This window comes from Leptodactylus fuscus, chromosome 1 (genome assembly GCF_031893055.1).
Source record: "Leptodactylus fuscus isolate aLepFus1 chromosome 1, aLepFus1.hap2, whole genome shotgun sequence".
NCBI lineage: Eukaryota > Metazoa > Chordata > Amphibia > Anura > Leptodactylidae > Leptodactylus > Leptodactylus fuscus.
This window is the reverse complement of record NC_134265.1, coordinates 253,704,463-253,724,262: the sequence shown is the minus strand read 5'-3', so window position 1 is coordinate 253,724,262 and position 19,800 is coordinate 253,704,463. Positions and strand designations below refer to the sequence as shown.

At 48.0% G+C, this 19,800-nt stretch overlaps 1 protein-coding gene across 1 annotated transcript in view; it reads left to right on the top strand.

Moving 5' to 3' along the window:
- LOC142217394 (NACHT, LRR and PYD domains-containing protein 3-like) overlaps positions 1-19,800 on the top strand; it is an 89,470-nt gene that overhangs the window by 528 nt on the left and 69,142 nt on the right. The window lies entirely within an intron of this gene.

The following is a 19,800-nucleotide window of genomic DNA, read 5'->3' as shown; positions in this document are numbered from 1 at the left end:
GAGTTATTTCCATTATATACAATGGTGGCATAACACTAGGATAGTGTATGTGGGGAGGGGGATACAGCCTCTGAGAGAAAAAAAGGCCTGTTTAGCACTGCGTCCCTTTCTCAGCACAGTGAAACTTCTGGCCATCCGTTTGTGACGAAAACTGCAACCAGTGTGAATCAGAGCAAGGTGTATCAGGGAACAGGCCGTAGTACTATATCAGGACTGCTGCACACTTTATCCTTAGGAATGGGAAAAAGGAGACAGCCCCAAATCCAATCATCTTAGAGATATGCCATCACTTTCTACCCTATTCAATAACAGATAAAAGGATTTTTGTTAATGAAAAGGAAAATTGTTAATAAATATGGGTCAGCCAGGGATGAAAGGAGGAACTCAGTCACATGGGTTGATCTTACTTTCGAAGTAATTCTTTTGTTGCCGATGAAGATGGAATGCACAGATAACACAATAGTCCCTCCTGCTTTCTAGGTAGATACTTATACTATGGAGGCCACTCAGTTCTCAAGTTTGGACTGTTCACTATGAAATGTGAATAATATGATGGTTGCCCATAGAATATTGTAAACTTTCTAACATAGGAGGTCAATCATGTGACTAGAATAATAACTTGCAGTTTAGCTCACTTTCACCGAACTATAACAGGAAAAACCTGTTAATCTATTACTAAATATACTAAACTAAGGTATTTAGTGCCAGATGTAACAAACACTTCTGCTTTCTGCAAAGATCATCTTTACTTAGCATGCTTTTTCATACACTGAGTGTGCTAGAAATTTGTACAAACTCAACCAAAAAAGAATATCCATGGAGAACACTCATATGACAAAATATAATAACAAATTTATTAATGTAAAATACATATAATGCAAATAAATATCAGACCAGCTGAAAAACAGTGTCAATGATATCAATGAACCCTCTCCCCCTGAGTGATAATGTGGTGTGGCCCACAGCTAATAAACCTCTGCCTCAAATAAGGATAATAAAAAAATAGGCAATTAGTATATAAGATCACAAGTGAATGCAATTAAACTAATCCATCAAAATATACATATGTATCAATCCACTCATGGCCACTGGTAATATATGAAAAAAGATGGCTCAACAACATCCTGAGATAGCCAAGAACATGATCTTTAATACAAATACATATATATATATATATATATATATATATATATATATATATTATATGTATACTCAATGCCATAATGATGGAAGTTAGAAAACCCACACTCACTAAAGCCCAGGAGGAGAAAAGACGGCAATGTGCCCGACATGCGTTTTCGCCACTAAATGGCTTTGTCAGGAGGCAAGGTCATAGTGAGATTAGGGGTATATATATAAATAACTTAGATGAGCACGCCAGGTAGCCATGATTGCAAGTGCTCACCAGGGCCATGTATGTGTGTTTGCTGTATTAGAATGCAGAGGGCCCGGACCATTGAGCCATGACAGCATCAGCACACAAATAAAGAAATCAAAAAGAGATGCCATGTGCTTAAGTGTGGTGGCATCCAATCCTAATGGAAAATTAACAAAAGGTTTGCATCCATCACACATGCGTGAGAAATATCGCCAAAGTGACAATACTCATCTAGAGCTTAATATATACGTAAGCCCTAATGAATCCACTTAAACATAAAAGACCCTATAGAGATATATTAGATCCCATATCCTATAAATATTAAATATACATAACCCAAAGAAGGAAAACAAATATAAAATATATATTATACAAATATAAACATAAATAAAAGAAAACAAATATAGTGAACATGTGTAAATAAATAAATATAAATAGATAATATTACAATATATAAATACATGTGAGAAAAATTGTTAATAATAATAATAATAATAATAATGTGTATATATACACATAAAATAAAATATAAATGCCCATTTGTATAAATCTAGATGAATTCACCCAAATTTTTTGTTGGTGATATTCTTTTTTAGGGCTGCCAGCAGGAATTTTGAGTTCCACATGGCATATAATGCTCTACAGTATAAAATGCTCCCCAGAGCCCTCCACAGTTTTCCCACATGGTATATAATGCTCCACAGTGGCCCCACACAGTATAAAATGCTCCCCTGGTAATATAAGGCTCCACACAGTATAATATGCTCCTCAGAACCACAAAACAGTATAATTCTCCACAGTGGCCCCACAGAGTATAATATGCTCCTGAGAAGCCCCACACAAATATAATATAATAGTGGCTCCACACAGTTTAACAGACTCCCCACACTGCCCATTTCCCCCGAGTATAAAGCTCCACAGTGGTACATAATATAATATGCTCCCCAGAGGGGCCCCCCTAGTATAATGCTCCACAGTGCCCCCCAGTATATTACTCCACAGTGGCCCCACATAATATAATATGCTCCCCAGAGCATCCCCGCTGTATAATGCTTTACAGTGGGCCCCACAGAGTATAATATGCTCCCCAGAGGGCCCCCTAGTATAATGCTCCACAGTGCACCCCAGTATATTACTCCACAGTGGCCCCACATAATATAATATGCTCCCCAGGGGATTCCACAGTATAATGCTCCACAGAGGCCCAAAATAGTATAATATGCTCCCTACCCAGAGCCCTCCCTAGTATAATGATCTACACTGGCCCAAAGAGTATAATACAAATGCAGACAAGACAATGTAATCTGACTCATTATACTACCTAATATGTTACTGTACATGAATCATTTATTGCCTAATTTTCTTGGTAATGCTATGTGTTTAAAATTTACATATTTCTTCTTCTACAGTATGTGAGGTATAATGTATTAACCCATATAAGGAAAACAGAATTGCTGTTTGCCATCTTTGATAAAGTTTTTACACTTATGTATTTACATAGTTTGGGTTTGTCAACCAAACATACTTTACTATCCTCATAGCCATAAGCATTCATAAACCTTAACAGCTGCTGTGTGGCCCAGAGACTGGGGAGTGCTCAGAGAGAAGCAGCTGTAATGTAAATCATAAATTCTTTCTACCTACATGTGAACCTAGAGGGAATTTCTTAAATACACATATCTTGTCACGAGTCCTTGAATTTGAACTAAAGCCCTGGTTCACAGTTTTTACCTGATTGTTGAACATTCCCCCTACGCCCAAACAGCAGCACAAGATGGGGTATTCCTGCCCCTGTGTACTGTTAGGACAGGTGGAACTTTTAATAAACTAACAAGTTGCCCTCCCATAAAAGGTCCAGGAGACCTCCCCCTCCCTGTGTTTTTTTCTGTCCTGTTACCAGGACAGGTGGAGGGAGAGGTTTCCTCCTCTCCCACATATATTTTCTTGGGAATCTTTTTCTTTTAGCCCTCCCCCCCCTTTTCTGGTCTTACCTGGGGGTGTGGGGCTTCTTTCCTGACCTCTGGCGGCGCCCCCCCCCCACTCCCCAGCCTGGGTGTACATGCTCCTGCGTCCGGGTGGGGGAGAGTGAGTGCGAGGTGGCAGCTTTCGGTTGTCTTCGGCGCTGCTGCGTCGAGCGCTCCCGGCTTTCCCCCGCCACCGGGGGGGGAGATGCTCCGGCGGCCGGGGGAGGAACTTGTGCCGCAGGTCTTTGTTTCCGCCGCGGGCACTGCTAGGGTGCTCCGCGGACTTCCACTCTCCCCGCGCATGCGCGGGAATCCTTTTCGCGCATGCGCGGTCTGGCGTCCCCGCGCGGCCAGGTATTGGGAGCGCTTTTCAGCGTTTTGGGGAAATTTTAAGGGGGCAGTGTCCCCCCTCTTCTCCAGCCTTCTTAGCCAGGTTAGGCTAAAGGAAATGTGTGCCCCTCAGCCTTGGCTCAGGCAGAGGAGGTGGAAGGGGCGGAGCTAGCATGTCTCCGCCCCCACTTTCGCCCTATTTAGTCCTGGTCTGCCCAGAGTAGGTTGCCTGTCTGCTTAGCTTGCAGGTTCCTACTGTTCCCTGGGCAACCAGAAAGTAGACAATTCCTAGACACTTCAAGTGCTCTGAATCCTGTTTAAAGGTGATGTATGCCCCCTGGTGGGCGCTGAGGGTAGAAGCTGTAAGGTAAGGAAAATAATGAGTAACATGTTTTTCCTTAGATGTCATCCTCCTCCTCTGTGGCTGATAACCCTAAAAGAAAGGCTTCCAGCAAACGTCGCCACCTAGCCTGTGTTAAGTGCGAGGTGCCCTTACCTGATGGCTACGCCTATCAATGTTGTCGCGGGTGTCGAGGTCCCCCCTCAGAAGACACTTCGGTCCGTGACGTAGTCGGTTGGGTGAGAGAATTTGTCGAGGAGTCGATGAGAGAGATGAAGGTCTCGATCTCTCAGTTATCTAAGAGACCGCGTTTGGATTCGCCTCCTTCTCTTCCACCGATGGAGGGTCTCCAAATCTTGGACGAGGTTTCCTCAGAGGAGGACAACCTGGACCCAACTAAGCCGGTCTTCTCGGTGGATAAGATGCCCAAGCTACTAAAAGTGGTTCGGGCTAAAGAGATAGGGGAGGCTACTGAGGAGACTCCGTCTACCTCTCTCAGAGCCTTCAGAGCCGATCCAGACCTGGTCAAGAGGCTCGAGTCTGAATGGAGGTTCCCTGAACGCCCATTCATTGCTTCTAGACGCTTTAGATCTCTCTTTCCCCTATCTGAGGCACAATCTAGCTCCTGGGGCCCTCCGCCCAAAGTTGACATTGCCGTCTCCAAATTGTCAAAGCGTACGGTAGTACCAGCGGAGGATGGCTCTAACCTCCAGGATGTGATGGATCGGAGGGCGGAGGGGTCCCTGAGGCGTATTTATGCCTCTTCCTCAGCACAAGCCTCAGTGGGCATCGCGGCTAGCGAGGTAGTCGCTAAACTGCGGTCAGACATCTCAAAACTGGAGAGAGATATTGACTCCGGGGTCCATCGGGACGACTTGCTGTCGGCCATGACAAATATCAGCCTCATGTCTGACTATCTCTCGGAGGCGGCTTTCTACCAGGTCAAGCTGGCAGCAAGATCCATGGCATTGTCCACCGCCGCAAGGCGCCCGCTTTGGCTTAAGCCCTGGAGGGCAGATAACGCCTCCAAATTCAATCTATGCGCCTTGCCCTTTGAGCCAGGCAGACTATTTGGGAGTGAACTCGACCGGATAATGGAGGGTCTGGCCGATTCAAAAGGTAAGAACCTTCCCCAGTCTACAGGATCCAGGCAACGATCCTTTCGGGGCTATGCCCCCTCCAGAGGCATGTCTAGAGGCCAATTTCGTAGGCGCCCCTCGGGCCCAAGAGGCGGTCGAGGTTCCTCCCGTGGTGGTGAAAAGAGAGCCACCTTCTGACTGTCACGATCCCCTTGCCTGCAGGGCCAAGGTGGGGGGTCGTCTTTCCTTACATTTAGCCGCCTGGCACCATCATATCCAGGATCCTTGGGTTCTCCAGCTTATACGGGAAGGCTACAAGATAAGCTTCCTTTCCCTTCCTCCAGACAGATGCAGGAGGACCCGCCCTCTTCAGGGCACCAAACAACTTCATCTGCAAAGATCTGTGCTGGAGTATATCGACAAGGCTGCATTGGAACCCGTTCCTCTAGACGAACAAGGGCAAGGCGTCTACTCACCCGTGTTTCTAGTGCCAAAGTCGACTGGAGGGTGGCGCATGATTATCGACCTAAGGTATGTAAATCAATTTATCCGCAAGGTCCGGTTCCGTATGGAGACCATAAGGTCGGTTCTCCCCTTTCTGCAGCTGGGAGATCTATTCGTCACCTTGGATCTGAGGGACGCATACCTCCATATCCCCATCTATCCTCCACACAGAAAGTATTTAAGGATTGCCACAGATCTAAACGGAAGATTACATCACTTCCAGTTTACAGCTCTCCCGTTCGGTATAACTTCAGCCCCCCACACCTTTACAAAGGTAGTGGCCCCGGTCATAGCCGCCCTGCGCCTCCAGGGGATATTTATTGTCCCATATTTAGACGATTGGCTGATAAAAGCTCAGTCAAGGGAGCTCCTCGCCACACAGTTGAGCATCACAGTGGCATTTATAAGCGAGCTGGGCTGGCTAGTAAACTGGCAAAAGTCAGTAGTGGTTCCATCTACCCGGATTCAATTCCTAGGGTTCAACTTGGATTCTCTCAGTATGATGATCTCCCTGCCCTCTCCTCGGAAGGAGAAGATTGGTCGAGCGGTTCACTACCTATCCCGAACCAGGAAGGTTACAATCAGGACAGCGATGAAGGTCCTAGGTCTCATGTCCGCGACCATCGAGGCAGTTCCCTGGGCTCTATGGCATATGCGCCCTTTACAGCTCGAGATCCTGAGAGTATGGAACCACAGTCCCTTGGGACTTCAGAAGCCTATCCAGCTTTCCATCAGTGCCCGTCGATCACTACAATGGTGGTCCCAACTCAAAGACGGGAGGTCCACGGTCCAGACCTCCTGGACCCTGTTGACCACAGATGCCTCCCTTACAGGCTGGGGAGCGCATCTGGGGGAGACCCTAATATGGGGAACATGGAACCAGCAGGAGAGAACTCGCTCCTCCAATTGGCGAGAGCTTACGGCAGTTTTTCTGGCACTACGGACTCTGACTCCCCATCTCCAAGGGAAGGCTGTCAGAGTAAGGACAGACAATTCTACAGCCGTCCAATATATCAACAAACAAGGAGGCACCAGGTCCCCCTCCTTGATGCGGGTGACCGACCTGATATTTTCATGGGTGGAGAAGAATTTGTCCCGGCTGTCAGCGGTACATATCAAAGGCCACCTCAACGTCCTGGCAGATCAACTAAGCAGGGGACTAGTAACAACAGCCGAATGGTCTCTGTCCCCGGAAATTTTCCTACAGCTCACCAGGATATGGGGTCTCCCCGAGGTGAATCTGATGGCCACCCAACACAACGCCAAGGTGGGACGATTTTGCTCCCTGTACCGGGACGGCAATCCCTTGGCGATCGATGCCCTGTCAATACCCTGGAGCTTCAAACTAGCATATGTTTTCCCTCCGATTCCAATGATTCCCAGGGTGTTGGCGAAACTCAGGCAGGACCAGACATCGGCCATTGTCATCATGCCGTTCTGGCCGAAAAGGGCATGGTTTACCCACCTCATGTTAATGAGTCGAGGGACCTACTGGAGGCTTCCGTGTGTCCAAAACCTGGTAACTCTAAACAGTCAGCTCTGCCAGGATCTGGACAGGTTCAACCTCACTGCCTGGAGGTTGACCGCACCGTACGTGGAGACAGAGGATTGTCCCTGGCCGTCTTAAGAACATTGGCCCACTCTAGAGCGGACTCAACCAATCATAGTTACCAGAGGATCGCTCAAGTATTTAAGGATTGGGGAGCCAGGAGACAGTGTGATACATCCTCCGTTGAATCAGTCCTGGAGTTCTTACAAGAAGGGTTGGACAAAGGATTGTCCCCAGCCACCTTGAGAGTACATGTCTCGGCTTTGTCCGTTCTATTGGGGACTAGACTGTCTCAGAATCCTCTTATAAGGCAATTCCAGAAAGGGGCCTCCAGGCTCCGACCCCCGGTACGGCCTCCGGCCCCCCAATGGGACTTAGCTGCGGTCCTGCAAGGGCTATGTGGCCCTCCATTTGAACCCCTAACAGAGGTGGACTTCAAGTACCTCTCTTGGAAAGTGACCTTTTTGCTGGCAATCACATCTGCCAAGCGAGTAGGTGAGCTCCAGGCCTTGGCGGCGTCAGAGCCATACACAATCTTTTTTCCAGACAGAGTCCAGCTCAGGTTTGTTCAAGGCTTTCTGCCCAAGGTTCCGTCAGTGGAGAATATAAACCAGACTATAACCTTGCCCACCTTCTTCCCCTCTCCTTCCTCGGAGTGGGAGGAGAAGATGCACAGTTTGGATCTTGTACGAACACTGCAGATATACCTGGACCGGACGGGCCCATTCCGCAAGTCAGAAAACCTACTTATCAATTTTTTTGGTCACAACAGAGGTGTTAAGGCGTCCAAACCTACCCTGTCAAGGTGGATCAGAGAAGCCATCTCAGTGGCCTTGCAGACACAGGGGCTGCAGGTTCCAGAGTTTTTGCGAGCCCACGCTACCAGGTCGGTGGCTGCGTCCTGGGCAGAGAGGCAGTCCCTCTCAGTAGACCAGATCTGTGCAGCTGCATCTTGGTCTTCCCACTTGACTTTCGCCAGGCACTATAGATTGGACTGGCATACCTCCAAGGCGAAGTCCTTTGGTTACTCTATCCTGACCTCTGCTTGTCAGGATCGCCCTCCCTAGAAGGGGTATTACTTGTTAAATCCCCATCTTGTGCTGCTGTTTGGGCGTAGGGGGAATGGAAGATTATGTAGATAATCTGTTTTCCCTTAGCCCAAACAGCAGCACAAAGCTCCCTCCCTTTTTTCTTAGTAAAGGATAAGTTAATTATAGTCTGTATGGTACTTGGAGACTAACACAGGGAGGGGGAGGTCTCCTGGACCTTTTATGGGAGGGCAACTTGTTAGTTTATTAAAAGTTCCACCTGTCCTAACAGTACACAGGGGCAGGAATACCCCATCTTGTGCTGCTGTTTGGGCTAAGGGAAAACAGATTATCTACATAATCTTCCATTTGTCGACGTGAAAGTTAAAACTGTTAAGGTAAGTTGCAAGTAAAAAAAAGCAATGTATTTATTTAAAGTAAAATAATGACTAGAATGATCTAATATATTGAAATAACTTGAAGATACGGTATATAAGCTCACATAAAAAATACACTAACAGTTATTTTATATTTTTCTGACTATTGCATTATTTTACGACACACACGTTAGGTTATGTTGTATGTTAGATTTCTCTTATATGTGTACTAGGTATATGGTGTCAGTAGTAAAGCTCCAAATTTTAGTCCATTCCTGTTATTAGGACCAGAGCACTAGTTAATCACCACATCTTCATAAAAAAGTAGCCTTCACAGGGGTTGAAAGAGCTCAGAGTTGAACAGGATTCTGGAGGAGTCCAGTCCGAGACTCAGTATTGATTGTATGGTGGGGCTGTACAATTTGGACCTCTGAACTCTGCCTATGAGTGATGGTTTTACTTATCACTGCTGTGTGTCCAGTGCCTGGTAGAACGGTACTTGGTAGTGTTAGTTAGAGCTCAGCAGAGCAGGTTTTGTTTTCGTTATTGCCAAAGAAGTCTGTCCACTTTTGTTGGTTTTGGACAATAAAAATAAACCCAAGCACCTTATTTGTACCCTACCTGCTGTGTCACTGTGTTTGTTGAACCAGCTTTGCCTACCATTATTGACACAAAGCATATATATCGGTCATACCAGAACTCTGTAAACATATATTACAATAATGTTGAACTACATGTAAGCAAATGATCCACACAATTCATGATATGCTTATTTCCTTTTCTGGTGGAAATTGCGCCTTTCTGTGGTCTGTTTCTGCCCTACGTTTCAGTGATGAAGCACTTAAGCCTTTTTTTTCCAGATTTTACGCTGCCCTTGCTAGTTTTGCTTTTTTTGTTGAGAAAAGGGGCCTAGCCTAAATGGAGATCATTTTCATGCTCTATTTATGACATGCGCCTTTTAAAAAAAAGGGGCAAAAAAAAAGGCAAGAATACACTCTGGTACATGGGGAGCTTAAAAAATCCTGTACGTACCTTACAAAGGTGCATCTTCAATAGGCTCCAGGATGTCATGGCAACAGATTGACAGCCCTGGATCTTGCTCCAGACGCCAATGCATCCCCAAAGTGGCAGCTCACATGTGCCATCGGGAAAACGGTGCCTCAGTTAACTTTGACTGTGGTGCCTTTGGCCTTAATGCCTGCGCTCAGTACTGGCACTGATTGCAGGCATTAGCATCAGGTATTTGCTGTAAAAATACATCTAAGACCCAGCTCCTAAGCAGTCACCATATTTAAATATCCAACATCTGCCCTAATAATCTGGCGAGATATCGGAAACTTAAAATCCATCCCCTCGTTCAAAATATATGGTACCTGGAAAATTACATCTAAATTAGTTCTAATCTACCAAGTGAGTGGAAAACTTTAGTTGTTCTGATAAAAAATAAAAGGGTTCCCGTCCTCTTGGTGAATAAGAGTTAGCTTATGTACACTCTTCCAGGAACCATATCTTTTGAATGGGTGGATGGATTGTAAAAATAAAAACAGCAAATTGATCAGAGACACACCAAGAATCAAATTATGTATGACATAATTTTTATTGTTTTGTATTTAGTTACAGATGCTCGTTAATGACCAGGCAATTTTGATTTTTTGATTTTTTTATTGTTGCATTTCAAGAGTCATAACTACAGATGAATGAATAGTGAAATATTCGAAAATTCGAAATTCGATTTGAGTAGACCTCAATATTCGACTATTCGTTTCAATATTAAATCCCATTATAGTCTATTGGAAAAACATGCTCATTTCAAGGAAACCAAAATTCGACCAATTGGAGTTATCAAATCCACAATGACACCTCAGGAAATAATGCCAACATCTCTGGAATGTAACTGGGACAGCAGTGGAAGCATGCCTGATGATTTTTTTCAAATGCCTATGTTGTCCTACTTCCTGTCCCACCTCCCCTACATAGTTATTGGTGTAAAAAAAGCGCCAAGGGAGGTGGGAGGGGAATCGAATTTTTACTGCGTTTACCGCATGGTATTCGATTGAGTACGAGTATTTTGAATACCGTAGTATTCGACCTACTCGATCAAATACTATTCGCTCATCTCTAGTCATAACGTTTTTCCTGTGTAGCTGACAAAATTATTTTATTCTGCAGGTTGACATGATTCCATCAATACCAAATTCATATTCTTTTTTGTGTTAACACTTTCCAAGACCCAACACATTTTGTATAAGGGCTTGCTTTTAAGCAGACGAGTTATTTTATTTACTGGTACCATTTTGGATACAGAATTTTTGATTATTTTTTATTCTATTTTTTAAGAGGCAGGACTAAAACAGCTATTCTGCTATTGATTTCTAATTTTTTTTAAAAAAATTATTTCAGAATGCTATTTTTTAACTCCTTTTCCCACCCAAAGCTTCTGGAAAGGCCTAATAGTTATGTAAAGATGGTTTACTGGAGGTCATTAGAGATGAGCGAACACTAAAATGTTCGAGGTTCGAAATTCGATTCGAACAGCCGCTCAATGTTCGTGTGTTCGAACGGGTTTCGAACCCCATTATAGTCTATGGGGAACAGATACTCGTTAAGGGGGAAACCCAAATCCGTGTCTGGAGGGTCACCAAGTCCACTATGACACCCCAGGAAATGATGCCAACACCTCTGGAATGACACTGGGACAGCAGGGGAAGCATGTCTGGGGGCATCTAACACACCAAAGACCCTCTATTACCCCAACATCACAGCCTAACAACTACACACTTTACACACTCAATACCACCTCTCTGACAGTAGGAAAACACCTTGAAACATGTGTATTTGGCACTTGCAGTGAGGAGAGCTTGTCACCAGCAGTGAATTTGGCCCTTGTAGTAAGTTGAGGTTGGCACCAACATTTGTTTTGAAAATCAGGGTGGATTGAGCCTCTAACCAGCAGAGTTTGGGCAAATTCATGGTGGAGGGAGCCTCTAAACACCCCAGTTTGGGCAAATTCATGGTGGAGGGAGCCTCTAAAAACCCCAGTTTGGACCAATTCATGGTGGAGGGAGCCTCTAACCAGCCCAGTTTGGACCAATTAATGGTGGAGGGAGCCTCTAACCAGCCCAGTTTGGACCAATTCATGGTGGAGGGAGCCTCTAAACAGCCAAGTTTTGGGAAATTCATGGTGGAGGGAGCCTCTAACCAGCCCAGTTTGGACCAATTCATGGTGGAGGGAGCCTCTAAACAGCCAAGTTTTGGGAAATTCATGGTGGAGGGAGCCTCTAACCAGCCCAGTTTGGACCAATTCATGGTGGAGGGAGCCTCTAAAAAACCCAGTTTGGACCAATTCATGGTGGAGGGAGCCTCTAAACAGCCCAGTTTGGGCAAATTCATGGTGGAGGGAGCCTCTAACCAGCCCAGTTTGGACCAATTAATGGTGGAGGGAGCCTCTAAACAGCCCAGTTTGGGCAAATTCATGGTGGAGGGAGCCTCTAACCAGCCCAGTTTGGACCAATTCATGGTGGAGGGAGCCTCTAACCAGCCCAGTTTGGACCAATTAATGGTGGAGGGAGCCTCTAAAAAACCCAGTTTGGACCAATTCATGGTGGAGGGAGCCTCTAAACAGCCCAGTTTGGGCAAATTCATGGTGGAGGGAGCCTCTAACCAGCCCAGTTTGGACCAATTAATGGTGGAGGGAGCCTCTAAACAGCCCAGTTTGGGCAAATTCATGGTGGAGGGAGCCTCTAACCAGCCCAGTTTGGACCAATTCATGGTGGAGGGAGCCTCTAACCAGCCCAGTTTGGACCAATTAATGGTGGAGGGAGCCTCTAACCAGCCCAGTTTGGACCAATTCATGGTGGAGGGAGCCTCTAAACAGCCCAGTTTGGGCAAATTCATGGTGGAGGGAGCCTCTAAAAAACCCAGTTTGGACCAATTCATGGTGGAGGGAGCCTCTAACCAGCCCAGTTTGGACCAATTAATGGTGGAGGGAGCCTCTAACCAGCCCAGTTTGGACCAATTCATGGTGGAGGGAGCCTCTAACCAGCCCAGTTTGGACCAATTCATGGTGGAGGGAGCCTCTAAACAGCCCAGTTTGGGCAAATTCATGGTGGAGGGAGCCTCTAAAAAACCCAGTTTGGACCAATTCATGGTGGAGGGAGCCTCTAAACAGCCCAGTTTGGGCAAATTCATGGTGGAGGAAGCCTCTAACCAGCCCAGTTTGGACCAATTAATGGTGGAGGGAGCCTCTAAACAGCCCAGTTTGGGCAAATTCATGGTGGAGGGAGCCTCTAACCAGCCCAGTTTGGACCAATTCATGGTGGAGGGAGCCTCTAACCAGCCCAGTTTGGGCAAATTCATGGTGGAGGGAGCCTCTAAAAAACCCAGCTTGGACCAATTCATGGTGGAGGGAGCCTCTAACCAGCCCAGTTTGGGCAAATTCATGGTGGAGGGAGCCTCTAAAAAACCCAGCTTGGACCAATTCATGGTGGAGGGAGCCTCTAACCAGCCCAGTTTGGGCAAATTCATGGTGGAGGGAGCCTCTAAAAAACCCAGTTTGGACCAATTCATGGTGGAGGGAGCCTCTAAACAGCCCAGTTTGGACCAATTAATGGTGGAGGGAGCCTCTAAACAGCCCAGTTTGGACCAATTAATGGTGGAGGGAGCCTCTAACCAGCCCAGTTTGGACCAATTAATGGTGGAGGGAGCCTCTAACCACCCCAGTTTGGACCAATTAATGGTGGAGGGAGCCTCTAACCAGCCCAGTTTGGACCAATTCATGGTGGAGGGAGCCTCTAAAAAACCCAGTTTGGACCAATTCATGGTGGAGGGAGCCTCTAAAACAGCCCAGTTTGGGCAAATTCATGGTGGAGGGAGCCTCTAAACAGCCCAGTTTGGGCAAATTCATGGTGGAGGGAGCCTCTAACCAGCCCAGTTTGGACCAATTAATGGTGGAGGGAGCCTCTAACCAGCCCAGTTTGGACCAATTCATGGTGGAGGGAGCCTCTAAACAGCCAAGTTTGGACCAATTCATGGTGGAGGGAGCCTCTAAAAAACCCAGTTTGGACCAATTCATGGTGGAGGGAGCCTCTAACCAGCCCAGTTTGGACCAATTAATGGTGGAGGGAGCCTCTAACCAGCCCAGTTTGGACCAATTCATGGTGGAGGGAGCCTCTAAACAGCCCAGTTTGGGCAAATTCATGGTGGAGGGAGCCTCTAAAAAACCCAGTTTGGACCAATTCATGGTGGAGGGAGCCTCTAACCAGCCCAGTTTGGACCAATTAATGGTGGAGGGAGCCTCTAACCAGCCCAGTTTGGACCAATTCATGGTGGAGGGAGCCTCTAACCAGCCCAGTTTGGACCAATTCATGGTGGAGGGAGCCTCTAAACAGCCCAGTTTGGGCAAATTCATGGTGGAGGGAGCCTCTAAAAAACCCAGTTTGGACCAATTCATGGTGGAGGGAGCCTCTAAACAGCCCAGTTTGGGCAAATTCATGGTGGAGGAAGCCTCTAACCAGCCCAGTTTGGACCAATTAATGGTGGAGGGAGCCTCTAAACAGCCCAGTTTGGGCAAATTCATGGTGGAGGGAGCCTCTAACCAGCCCAGTTTGGACCAATTCATGGTGGAGGGAGCCTCTAACCAGCCCAGTTTGGGCAAATTCATGGTGGAGGGAGCCTCTAAAAAACCCAGCTTGGACCAATTCATGGTGGAGGGAGCCTCTAACCAGCCCAGTTTGGGCAAATTCATGGTGGAGGGAGCCTCTAAAAAACCCAGCTTGGACCAATTCATGGTGGAGGGAGCCTCTAACCAGCCCAGTTTGGGCAAATTCATGGTGGAGGGAGCCTCTAAAAAACCCAGTTTGGACCAATTCATGGTGGAGGGAGCCTCTAAACAGCCCAGTTTGGACCAATTAATGGTGGAGGGAGCCTCTAAACAGCCCAGTTTGGACCAATTAATGGTGGAGGGAGCCTCTAACCAGCCCAGTTTGGACCAATTAATGGTGGAGGGAGCCTCTAACCAGCCCAGTTTGGACCAATTAATGGTGGAGGGAGCCTCTAACCACCCCAGTTTGGACCAATTAATGGTGGAGGGAGCCTCTAACCAGCCCAGTTTGGACCAATTCATGGTGGAGGGAGCCTCTAAAAAACCCAGTTTGGACCAATTCATGGTGGAGGGAGCCTCTAAACAGCCCAGTTTGGGCAAATTCATGGTGGAGGGAGCCTCTAAACAGCCCAGTTTGGGCAAATTCATGGTGGAGGGAGCCTCTAACCAGCCCAGTTTGGACCAATTAATGGTGGAGGGAGCCTCTAACCAGCCCAGTTTGGACCAATTCATGGTGGAGGGAGCCTCTAAACAGCCAAGTTTGGACCAATTCATGGTGGAGGGAGCCTCTAAAAAACCCAGTTTGGACCAATTCATGGTGGAGGGAGCCTCTAACCAGCCCAGTTTGGACCAATTAATGGTGGAGGGAGCCTCTAACCAGCCCAGTTTGGACCAATTCATGGTGGAGGGAGCCTCTAAAAAACCCAGTTTGGACCAATTCATGGTGGAGGGAGCCTCTAACCAGCCCAGTTTGGACCAATTAATGGTGGAGGGAGCCTCTAACCAGCCCAGTTTGGACCAATTCATGGTGGAGGGAGCCTCTAACCAGCCCAGTTTGGACCAATTCATGGTGGAGGGAGCCTCTAAACAGCCCAGTTTGGGCAAATTCATGGTGGAGGGAGCCTCTAAAAAACCCAGTTTGGACCAATTCATGGTGGAGGGAGCCTCTAACCAGCAGAGTTGGTGGAAATCAGGGTGGAGGGAGCCTCTAACCAGCAGAGTTGGGGGAAATCAGGGTGGAGGGAGCCTAGTATTAGCAGAATTGTGCAACGCTTATGGTGGATGAGTATGAGGATGCGGAGGAATTGGAGAGGTTGAGTACAGACATGGAGTTTCATGTTGGGGTGCTTTACACAGGTGGGCACAAAAATGACGGCTCTACCCAGTGGTGGTTCATTTTTATCAAAGTGAGCCGGTCGGCACTCTCAGCTGACAGACGGGTGCGCTTGTCAGTGATGATGCCACCGGCTGCACTGAACACCCTCTCAGATAGGACGCTGGCGGCAGGACAGGACAGCACCTCCAAGGCATATAGGGCAAGTTCAAGCCACAGGTCCAACTTCGACACCCAATACGTGTAGGGCGCAGAGGGGTCGGAGAGGACAGGGCTGTGGTCGGAAAGGTATTCCCGCAACATGCGCCTATACTTCTCACGCCTGGTGACACTAGGACCCTCCGTGGCGGCACTTTGGCGAGGGGGTGCCATCAAGGTGTCCCAGACCTTAGACAGTGTGCCCCTCGTTTGTGTGGACCGGTGAGAACTTGGTTGCCTACTGGAGGAACTGCCCTCCCTGCCGCCAACGTCACATGCTGGAAACATCTCCATCATATTCTGCACCAATTGCCTGTGGCAAGCATTGATGCGATTGGCCCTCCCCTCTACCGGAATAAAAGACGAGATGTTGTTTTTATACCGGGGGTCAAGGATAGCAAAGATCCAGTACTGGTTGTCCTCCATGATTTTGACAATACGCTTGTCGGTTGTAAAGCACCCCAACATGAACTCAGCCATGTCTGCCACAGTGTTAGTTGGCATGACTCCTCTGGCCCCATCGGAAAGTTCAATCTCCATTTCCTCCTCATCCTCCATGTCTACCCATCCGCGCTGCAACAATGGGACGATTCGAAGTTGCCCGGAAGCCTCCTGTATCACCATCACATCATCGGACAACTCTTCTTCCTCCTCCTCCTCCTCCTCCTCCTCCATTAAACGCAGTGAAGCGGACAGATGTGTGGACCTACTCTCCAGCTGTGACGGATCGGATGCTATCCCTAACTCCTCTGTGTGATCTGAGTTATCCCTGATGTCAATCAGGGATTCTCTCAGAACACACAAGAGCGGGATTGTAAGGCTCACCATCGCATCCTCAGAGCTCACCCTCCTTGTGGACTCCTCAAAGACCCGTAGGATGTCACAAAGGTCTCTCATCCATGGCCACTCATGGATGTGAAACTGAGGCAGCTGACTTTGTGGCACCCTAGGGTTTTGTAGCTGGTATTCCATCAAAGGTCTCTGCTGCTCAACCACTCTATTCAACATCTGAAACGTTGAGTTCCAGCGTGTGGGGACGTCGCACAAAAGCCGGTGTTGTGGCACATGCAGGCGTTGCTGGAGAGATTTTAAGCTAGCAGCGGCTACTGTCGACTTGCGAAAGTGGGCGCACATGCGCCGCACTTTCACCAGTAGCTCTGGAACATTGGGGTAGCTCTTTAGGAAACGTTGCACCACTAGGTTGAAGACGTGGGCCAGGCATGGAACATGTTGGAGTCCGGCAAGCTCCAGAGCTGCTACCAGGTTCCGGCCGTTATCACAAACGACCATGCCTGGGCCCAGGTGCAGCGGCTCAAACCATATTGCCGTCTCATCGAGGAGGGCATCCCTCACCTCGGAGGCAGTGTGCTGTCTGTCCCCCAAGCTGATCAGCTTCAGCACAGCCTGCTGACGTCTACCAACGCCAGTGCTGCAACGTTTCCAACTCGTAGCTGGGGTCAATCTAACAGCGGAGGAGGCGGTGGCGGAGGAGGAGGCGGTGGCGGAGGAGGAGGCGGTAGAGGAGGAGGAGGAGGGGGGTGTTCTTCTCGTGTCCCTGCCAGGAATGTTAGGCGGGGAGACGAGGTACACCGGGCCAGTTTGGGAAGCAGTCCCAGCCTCAACTACATTCACCCAGTGTGCCGTCAGTGAAATGTAGCGTCCCTGTCCGCATGCACTTGTCCACGCGTCGGTGGTCAAGTGGACCTTTGTGCAAAGCGCGGAACTAAGGGCCCGCCTGATGTTGAGTGACACGTGCTGGTGCAAGGCGGGGACGGCACACCGGGAGAAGTAGTGACGGCTAGGGACGGCATAGCGAGGTGCCGCAGTTGCCATCAGGTCCAGGAAGGCGGGAGTTTCAACAAGCCGGAACGCCAACATCTCCTGGGCCAGCAGTTTAGCGATGTTGGCGTTCAAGGCTTGCGCGTGTGGGTGGTTAGCAGTGTATTTCTGCCGCCGCTCCAATGTCTGAGAGATGGTGGGTTGTTGTAAAGAAACGCCTGATGGTGCCTTTGATGGTGCAGGAGAAGGAGATAAGACAGGACCAGGGGAGGATGAGGTAGAAGTCAACAAAGTGGTGGAGGCAGATGAAGTGGTGTCCTGGCTCGTCCTCTGGAGTGCATCGCCAGCACAGTCAGCAGTGGCAGTGGCAGAGGCAGTGGCAGAGGCAGTGGCAGTGGCGTGAACGGCAGGCGGCCTTTGTCCTGCCGTTGCTGCCTGCCACTGATTCCAGTGCTTGGATTCCAAATGACGGCGCATTGAAGTGGTGGACAGGTTGCTCTTCTCAGAGCCCCTAATCAATTTCGAGAGGCAAATTGTGCAGACAACACTATATCTGTCCTCGGCGCATTCCTTGAAAAAACTCCACACCTTCGAGAAACGTGCCCTCGAGGTGGGAGTTTTTCGGGGCTGGGTACGAACTGGAACATCTTGGGAGATTCCGGGTGTGGCCTGGCTTCGCCTAAGCTGCTGACCTCTGCCTCTGCCTCTAGCTACCCTTTTTGGTGCTGCACCTGCCTCAACATCCACACTACTTTCCCCGCTTGACATCCCCCCTGTCCAGGTCGGGTCAGTGTCCTCATCATCCACCACTTCCTCTTCCAACTCCTGTCTCATCTCCTCCTCCCGCACAATGCGCCGGTCAACTGGATGCCCTGACGGCAACTGCGTCACATCATCGTCGATGAGGGTGGGTTGCTGGTCATCCACCACCAAATCGAACGGAGATGGAGGAGACTCTAGTGTTTGAGCATCTGGACACAGATGCTCCTCTGTTAGGTTCGTGGAATCGTGACGTGGAGAGGCAGGTTGAGGGACAATGAAAGGAGCGGAGAACAGCTCTGGGGAGCAGGGACAGTTTGGGTTATTGTTCTGTAAAGCTTCGGAATTTTGGGAGGAAGGAAGACAAGACTGTTGGGTAATAGGAGGAGAGGAGGCAGAGTCTGACTGGCTGCTGGACAATGTGCTGTAAGCGTTCTCTGACAGCCATTGCAAGACCTGTTCCTGGTTCTCGGGCCTACTAAGGTTTGTACCCTGCAGTTTAGTTAATGTGGCAAGCAACCCTGGCACTGTGGAGTGGCGCAATGCTTGCTGCCCCACAGGAGTAGGCACGGGACGCCCTGTGGCTTCACTGCTACCTTGCTCCCCAGAACCATTCCCCCGACCTCGCCCACGGCCTCGTCCACGTCCCTTTCCGGGAGCCTTGCGCATTTTGAATTCCTAGTTAGAAATTGGCACTGTATACCAGTAGTAAAAATTGTGGGTGCACGTAACCCCAATATATTCTTTGAATTACCAGTCAGAAACTGGCACTATATGGCAGTAGCAAGAAATGAGGGTATTTATAACCCCAATATATTCTTTGAATTCCCAGTCAGACAATGGCACTGTATACCAGTAGTAAAAATTGTGGGTGCACGTAACCCCAATATATTCTTTGAATTACCAGTCAGACACTGGCACTATATGGCAGTAGCAAGAAATGAGGGTATTTGTATTCCCAATATACTCTTTGAATTCCCAGTCAGACAATGGCACTGTATACCAGTAGTAAAAATTGTGGGTGCACGTAACCCCAATATATTCTTTGAATTCCCAGTCAGAAACTGGCACTATATGGCAGTAGCAAGAAATGAGGGTATTTATAACCCCAATATATTCTTTGAATTCCCAGTCAGACAATGGCACTGTATACCAGTAGTAAAAATTGTGGGTGCACGTAACCCCAATATATTCTTTGAATTCCCAGTCAGAAACTGGCACTATATGGCAGTAGCAAGAAATGAGGGTATTTGTATTCCCAATATACTCTTTGAATTCCCAGTCAGACAATGGCACTGTATACCAGTAGTAAAAATTGTGGGTGCACGTAACCCCAATATATTCTTTGAATTCCCAGTCAGAAACTGGCACTATATGGCAGTAGCAAGAAATGAGGGTATTTGTATTCCCAATATACTCTTTGAATTCCCAGTCAGACAATGGCACTGTATACCAGTAGTAAAAATTGTGGGTGCACGTAACCCCAATATATTCTTTGAATTCCCAGTCAGAAACTGGCACTATATGGCAGTAGCAAGAAATGAGGGTATTTGTATTCCCAATATACTCTTTGAATTCCCAGT